The 7,500-nt window shown below is 46.7% G+C and overlaps 1 protein-coding gene across 10 annotated transcripts in view; it reads right to left on the bottom strand.

Annotated features, from left to right (window-relative positions):
• The window catches only part of LOC135102084 (TOX high mobility group box family member 3-like), a 176,549-nt gene that overhangs the window by 137,598 nt on the left and 31,451 nt on the right, over positions 1-7,500 (bottom strand). For 9 of the 10 annotated variants that reach the window (XM_064006813.1, XM_064006811.1, XM_064006808.1 and 6 more), the window contains one exon: positions 1-49. This exon is cut by the window's left edge and continues 62 nt beyond it. The gene's annotated coding sequence lies outside the window, so the exon portion shown is untranslated. Of the gene's footprint in view, positions 50-6,673; positions 6,693-7,500 lie in introns of those variants that run through there. The other variant, XM_064006809.1, reaches the window with a different exon arrangement.

Below are 7,500 nucleotides of genomic sequence, written 5' to 3'. Positions count from 1 at the left end.
TTAAAACAGCCCATTAACACCTGCTTCACCTGTCCACCGAGTCACATACCTGCGGGAGGGAGAAAAAGGTGAATATTAGCGTCGGGTAAGGGAATGGGGAGGACGTATGGGGGGTGAGGTGAATAGGGGAAGGAAAAGGGTAAAGGAAGGATGTTTGGTGAGGAAAAGGGAGGTGTGAGAGAGTAAGGAAAAGGTCTATGGAAAAAGAAGAAAAGAGAATAAGATGCGTGGAAGTGTCGCTGAAAGGGGAAGGGATGAGAGGGAAGAGGAAGGGAGATGTAGAGATGAATGAAAGAGGGTGAGATACAAGAGAGAGAGAGAGAGAGAGAGAGAGAGAGAGAGAGAGAGAGAGAGAGAGAGAGAGAGAGAGAGAGAGAGAGAGAGAGAGAGAGAGAGAGAGAGAGAGTTACACAGAAGACAGAGAGACAGATAGAGAGAAAGGGGATACAAAAGGACAATAATGAAAGAAATATGATGAAAACAGAGACAAGACAAAAGGGGAAGAACGAAGAGAGAAGAGAAGAGGAGAGGAGAAAGGACACAGGAAACAAGAGAGTGGCGGAGGAGGAAGGGAGAGGTGAGTGAGGAACGGAAGAAGAGGTGTGAGGGAGAGGGAGAGGAGATGGAGCTGTAATAGGAGGAGACATGTCAATAAAGAACTATACTCTCTCTCTCTCTCTCTCTCTCTCTCTCTCTCTCTCTCTTTGGGTAAGCAAGAAAGAAGGACGCAGTGAAGACTTCCTTGTTTCAGGACACACGATTTACTATTAACCCCTCTCTCTCTCTCTCTCTCTCTCTCTCTCTCTCTCTCTCTCTCTCTCTCTCTCTCTCTCTCTCTCTCTCTCTCTCTCTCTCTCTCTGATCTTCCTTTGCTTCATATACTCATCTCTTCTCCCTCTTTCCCTTCTTTCCTTTTTCCTATCTTCCCTCTTTCCCTTCCCTTCACTATCATTATTCGTTTCCTTCCTTCCCCAACTTTCTCTGCCTAACTATTTTTTTCTTCCTTCTCTCTCCTCTCCCTTCCTTTCCTTCTTTTATCTATCATCTACAGTACCTGCCACCTGTCCCCTTTACCTCCACCTCTTCCACCTTTACTCCTCACATACTCCACTCCACATGCCGCGTGTTATGAGTAAGGAAGCCACTCGTCAGCTCCCTCCTTCGTCAGCGGGTTGCGTCACTCCCAAACATAAACAGGTGTCGCGCTCCACCACCACCACCACCACCACCACCACCACCACCACCACCACCACGCACCTGGCCTCCTCACCTCACTTCCTGCGGTTACCATTGCAGCCGCCGGTCACTTGTTACTGTGATTTCGTATTTTAAAACACTTCTGCCCAAACCTCGACTACTTTCAAAAAGCTCTGGTTGAAGTTACACGATTTTTTTTCAGGGTGTTTAACGGTTTTAGTGACAGATTAACAAGGTTTCTACATTATTAACAGGAGAAATAGTCTTGAGAGCGCGGCTAATCGTCTCTGTAGCCTTGCAAAATAGTCGTGGTACGAGAGCAATGCGGTTCTCAACAAGTGCCTGAATGCAGTGGTTGCATTATTATCATTATTTTTTTTTTATATAGGCTGGGATTACATGAGTTTGTAAAGTTTCACGAGTGCTGTCTTAAAATCAATGAACTGTGTGTTGTGTCCTGTAAAATTCTCAGTCCAAGAGTACCTAGTTTTCGAGCTAGAAATGTTTGGACTAATTTGATGATGTGTTCCAGAAAGTTGAGTGGGATTTTAAAGGCTAATAAAATGCTTTAGTGTAAGTTTTGAGTGTAATTTTGAAATACATCAGTGAATTCTGCCTGAGTTCAAAGACACGTCAAGGTAATAAAAAAAAAAAAAAAAAGGTGGAGAGAATGAAGCAACACGTATACAGAGGCATGGTTTAATACATTTTAATACACGGCAGGAAACAGTTCTGATTAAAAAACGCCTCTACACACACCCTCCCTCCCTCCCCCACTCTCTCTCTCTCTCTCTCTCTCTCTCTCTCTCTCTCTCTCTCTCTCTCTCTCTCTCTCTCTCCGCTCAGCAAGTAAAAATAAAAAATAAGGAAAATAAATCACGACTTGAGAAGATACCAATTACCCTAAACATTTTTTTCTCTCCCAGTTCCTTCCACTCCTCTACTCATGCCTCCATCTTCCCCCCATCCTCTCCTTCCTCTCCTTCCACCCCTTCCCTCCCCTACTCTCCCTCTCTTTCTTCCTGTCTCTTTCCCTCCTCTCCTCTCTAGCTCAGCGATAAATTTCCATAAGGCATCTGGGCTCAAAAAGTTGCAACACACATTAATCAGTGTAATAATTCACGGAGGATGAACTGAGCTGTGAGGAAAAGTACACGGCAATAGGAAAGCTTTATCTGAACAAGGCTCGCTGGCGGAGAGTGGAGGGTAAGGCTGTGTGTGTGTGTGTGTGTGTGTGTGTGTGTGTGTGTGTGTGTGTGTGTGTGTGTGTGTGTGTGTGTGTGTGTGTGTGTCTCTCTCTCTCTCTCTCTCTCTCTCTCTCTCTCTCTCTCTCTCTCTCTCTCTCTCTCTCTCTCTCTCTCTCAATAGGCTTCGTGAGAGGAGGAGGAGGAATGGTAGGGTTGAGTTAGATATATTATGGTGTGTGCCTTTCTCTCTCTCTCTCTCTCTCTCTCTCTCTCTCTCTCTCTCTCTCTCTCTCTCTCTCTCTCTCTCTCTCTCTCTCAGAACAGAAAGTATAATGAGTTAACAGACGCCCATCCATTTTTTTCTCGTTTTCTGTTCATTTTTACACTAACTTCCTCATCCCTCACTCCTCCTCCTCCTCCTCTTCTTACTCCTCCTCCTCCACCTCCACCACCACCACCACTTACTCCTCCTCTTTCTCCTCCTCTTCCTCCTCCTCCGAGTGACCGATCGTCGTCCCCACAAAGCATCGCTCACAGGAAATTAGTAAGATTAATGAAATGAATGATAGATTTATTGCAAGCTCCGATGTATTTTGCATAATAATCTGCATAGCCTTAGGGCTGACGTCATTAATTTCACATTTAACTCGGGTAAGTGAATTTCAATGGGAGGAGGAGGAAGGGGGAGGAGGAGGAGGAGGAGGAGGAGGAGGAGGAGGAGGAGGAGGAGGAGGAGGAGGAGGAGGAGGAGGAGGAGGAGAGAGAAGGGTACTCCCTCTTTCTTATTCCCTTCCTATGTTACTACAGAGAGAGAGAGAGAGAGAGAGAGAGAGAGAGAGAGAGAGAGAGAGAGAGAGAGAGAGAGAGAGAGAGAGAGAGAGAGAGAGAGAGAGAGAGAGAGAATGTTGTAGGCTATTCTCATCCTCCTTTTGTGGTGAAGAGGAAAGAGAGAAAGGAGAGATGTTAGAGAACGAGACCGTGCAAGAGGAGAGGGAGGAGGAGGAGGAGGAGGAGGAGGAGGAGGAGGAGGAGGAGGAGGAGGAGGAGGAGGAGGAGGAGGAGGAAGAGGAGGAAGAGGAGGAGGAGGAGGAGGAGGAGGAGGAAGAGGAGGAGAAGCAATACCAACCTGAAGGGAGAAAAGAGTAATGTCACTGACCCTTTGAGGCGAAGGTGAAGAGAAGGGCAGGTGAAGGGGAGAACATAGGAAGGGATGAAGGGGGGTGATGGGGGCGAGTCACGGGGAAGAGTGGAGGAGAGATGAAGGAGGAGGAAGACAAATGAAGAGGAATAGGGATGGGGAAGGTGATGGGATGATGGGGGAGTCACGGGAAAGAGTGGGAGAGATGGGGGAAGGAGGAAGACAAATGAGAGGGAAGGGAAATGGGCAAGGGAGAGAGAGAGAGAGAGAGAGAGAGAGAGAGAGAGAGAGAGAGAGAGAGAGAGAGAGAGAGAGAGAGAGAGAGAGAGTAATTAATCTACACGTGCGGTAAAGATTATACTCGGTTCTTGGCGAGAGACTAATGTATTTGTTGCTATGATTACTATTAATGTTACTTTTATGTTTGTTGTTGTTATTGCTTTTGTTGTTGTTGTTTTGTTGTTATTGTCATCATTATCATTAGAAGAAAAAAAGTGACGAGAGAGAGAGGGAGAGAGAGAGAGAGAGAGAGAGAGAGAGAGAGAGAGAGAGAGAGAGAGAGAGAGAGAGAGAGAGAGAGAGTACCCCCCTTCCCGTTACCCTTCCCTGACACCAACCCTCACTACACCCAACACACAGGCCAGGTCAACCCTCCAGCCTCACTCATTCAAGGTCACGGAGCCTCTAATGACCCCGAACATCCAATTATGACAATCTACGCCTCATTCCCGCCCCGACCCACCTCATTCCCGTCCCGCCTGCCCTGCCGTGCCCTCACATGATCCAGATTGATATTTATTCCTACTCGACCTTTTATTTAATTATTTTATTTACGGTTCCTGGCGGAGTAAAGACAAGAGGTGAGCGTATTACGGCGTGTATTATTTATTGGGGCGGGGAATAAAGAGTGGTGTGTGAGGCGCGTAACAAAGCACATTAATTATTAGCGTGGGGGTTGCCAGCTGCCATCACGGCCGCATCAAATATTTATCGGCGCCGCTCAGACTTTTATGCAACAACGACGCTTGAAGCTGTTTAGTGGCAGCCGTTTAGTGCGTGCGTGAGTGCGTGCGTGCGTGCGTGCGTGCTTACTTACTTGCTTGTGTGTGTGTGTGTGTGTGTGTGTGTGTGTGTGTGTGTGTGTGTGTGTGTGTGTGTGTGTGTGTGTGTGTGTGTGTGTGTGTGTGTACCTGATTGTTGAGTGTGTGTGTGTGTGTGTGTGTGTGTGTGTGTGTGTGTGTGTGTGTGTGTGTGTGTGTGTGTGTGTGTAACAGTCGTGATAAATACTATACACACACACACACACACACACACACACACACAGGACTCCCTCAAGACAACTCCCCCACCTACACTTCAATTCCATTCCTGCCCACCACGTGCCGCCCCGCCCACCAGCCCACCAATACTCAGCGTGGCGGGCGTGGGGGTGGATAGATGGGCGGATGAGTTGGTGGCTCCGGAAATTCCCCTCCCATACCCAGAGTGCTAAGAGTGCCGTGGTGCCAGTTTCTCTTGAGTGGTTGGGGTTGTACTGGCATGTATATGTGTTGCTAATGTTATGTTAGGATGAAAAAAGAGTAAAGGGAAGGAACGTAAGTCTTTGTTGATTGGAAACCGACATCTGGATATACACATAAATACATAAATGAAAAAAAAATAAATAAACAACTTAGTAAATACTAATTGATATATAAGTAAGAGCTACACGTGCAAAAAAAAAAAATAAAATAAAATAAAATAAATAAAGAAAGAAAAGGCGAAATTAAACTGAAATCCTTAATGCCTGAAACATGTAATTAGCCCTTTCAGACATACACACACATAAAAGAGTAACTTAGGAACTGCTCAATAATAATAGGAAATGCAACATAAATGAAGTGCCTGTGTTTCAGTATCGAGACTGCTGCTGCTGCTGCTGCTGCTGCTACCTTTACACACAGCGAGTGGCCTCGTCAACAATGACGTTTCCCTAATTAACAACTGAGGGGGCCCCGGCAAGAGCATAGCCAAGTAGAGGGCCCCGAAGTCAGCATAGAGAAGCAGGGCCCCGACGAGAGCGTTATTAAGTAGGTCTGGCTAAAGAATATTAACAGCGTCAGATCCCAGTAGTCAGTAAGAGTCGCTCTGGCGCTGATTACTGTAGGATTCTCGACGGTACGCTCACTAAGACTATCGAGAGAGAGAGAGAGAGAGAGAGAGAGAGAGAGAGAGAGAGAGAGAGAGAGAGAGAGAGAGAGAGAGAGAGAGAGAGAGAGAGAGAGAGAGAAAACATTTCTTTGTGTACGTTTCCATCGTGCAACATAAAAGTGTGAGTGTTTACCTGAGCACCTGCAATGCTCGGTAACACGATGTAGCTCCCCGCGACGCGCCACCACCCGCCGCGCGCAGGCCGGCCACCACCGCGCCGGGAGGAGGAAGAGGAGGAGGAGGAGGAGGAGGACCCAGCAACACCCGGCAAGGCAAGGCACCAACAATCTGCACCCTTCCTCCCGCCCCTCAGCGGCTTTAATCAACCAGCGACTTCCCCTTTAACTTCGCCATACACACACACACACACACACACACACACACACACAACTACATAACCTTGCTCAACAGGAGAGAATTCCTTTTTCCCTGGGGCGGGCGGGGGAGTGTGGCCCCCGCCGCGCCCCGGCCGAGAGGCGGGAACGGCGTGTCGGCGTCTCTCCTGATGAGCAGCGGCATCAAAGCTACTGCGCTGCCAGACGCATAATTAAGTTTGGATGTTTTAATTACATGTACTGATACTGTTTAGATAAAGCTCCCCCACGAGTTCAAACAGCCTAAATGAGTTAATAGATAATGAAGTCTGTTTCACTATGTATGCACTTGGCTCAGTTGTATTCAAATTGTAATATACACACGCGTATACAGCATTCAATTGAAGTAACGCTGGGTTGCGAGCAATTTATAAAATAGGATATGCATCGTTTCATTAAAGCGTGATATATGCTTTATTAATGCTGGCCTGTTTTTAATGCAAAACCAATTTTTTACTTATGAAGTGTATGTGTCAATGATGCGTGTTTTTGTGATGTAAAATAAAAACATTTTTTTGTTTAGAACTGCATACAGATTTGATTAACTAATGCTTTGGGCTGTATCGGCGAGGCGCGCTTTCCATTACCGGGGAACAAAAATGTGGCAAGAAGGATCACCAGCACGAGGCGGCGAGTAGGCACAGTCCTCAGGCCTCGCAGCGACAGCCAGCCCCACAACACTGCACGCCACGCCACGCCGCCACGCCACGCCACGCCTGCTGCGACACGTGAGAGAGAGAGAGAGAGAGAGAGAGAGAGAGAGAGAGAGAGAGAGAGAGAGAGAGATTTAGAAAACATGAACACTCCATAACCTGTAGCCCAACAACACGCGAGTTTACAACACCAAACACACACACACACACACACACACACACACACACACACACACACAGACGGTAAAGTAAGTTGTTTTATCGCTCCCTCTTAGCAGTGATCACCTCCTCTAACCACCCACAGCACGCCCACGACTCCCCGCCACCCACACCCACACCTGCACCCACGGCCGAGAGTGAGGGAAGGACGGAGTGGAGGAGCGGCTCAGATGATCAATATGTAGGCAGGTATAAGGCTAACTGGCAACCCACCTTTTCCTATGTTAGCTCTACCTTCGCTTGATACGAGTCTATAACTCTCTCTCTCTCTCTCTCTCTCTCTCTCTCTCTCTCTCTCTCTCTGGAATTAATCATTTTGTATTTTCTCTCGTTTGTCTTTGTGATTTGTTTATTTTTTAATAGTTTTTCTTTTTTTTTCTTTCAAGAACGATTCTAGAAAATTTTATGAAGTAAATAAGGAAAAAAAATAAATAAAAAATAAAATAAAAATGAAATCAGAATGAAAATGAAAATGTAATGTCGAAAAGAGAGAAAACGATGACTTGAAACTATTACCACTACCTACTTCTTGTGGCAGTGGT

This window comes from Scylla paramamosain, chromosome 7 (assembly GCF_035594125.1).
Source record: "Scylla paramamosain isolate STU-SP2022 chromosome 7, ASM3559412v1, whole genome shotgun sequence".
Taxonomy (NCBI): domain Eukaryota; kingdom Metazoa; phylum Arthropoda; class Malacostraca; order Decapoda; family Portunidae; genus Scylla; species Scylla paramamosain.
Note: the sequence above shows the minus strand (reverse complement) of the source record. Positions and strands in the feature narration are given on the sequence as shown.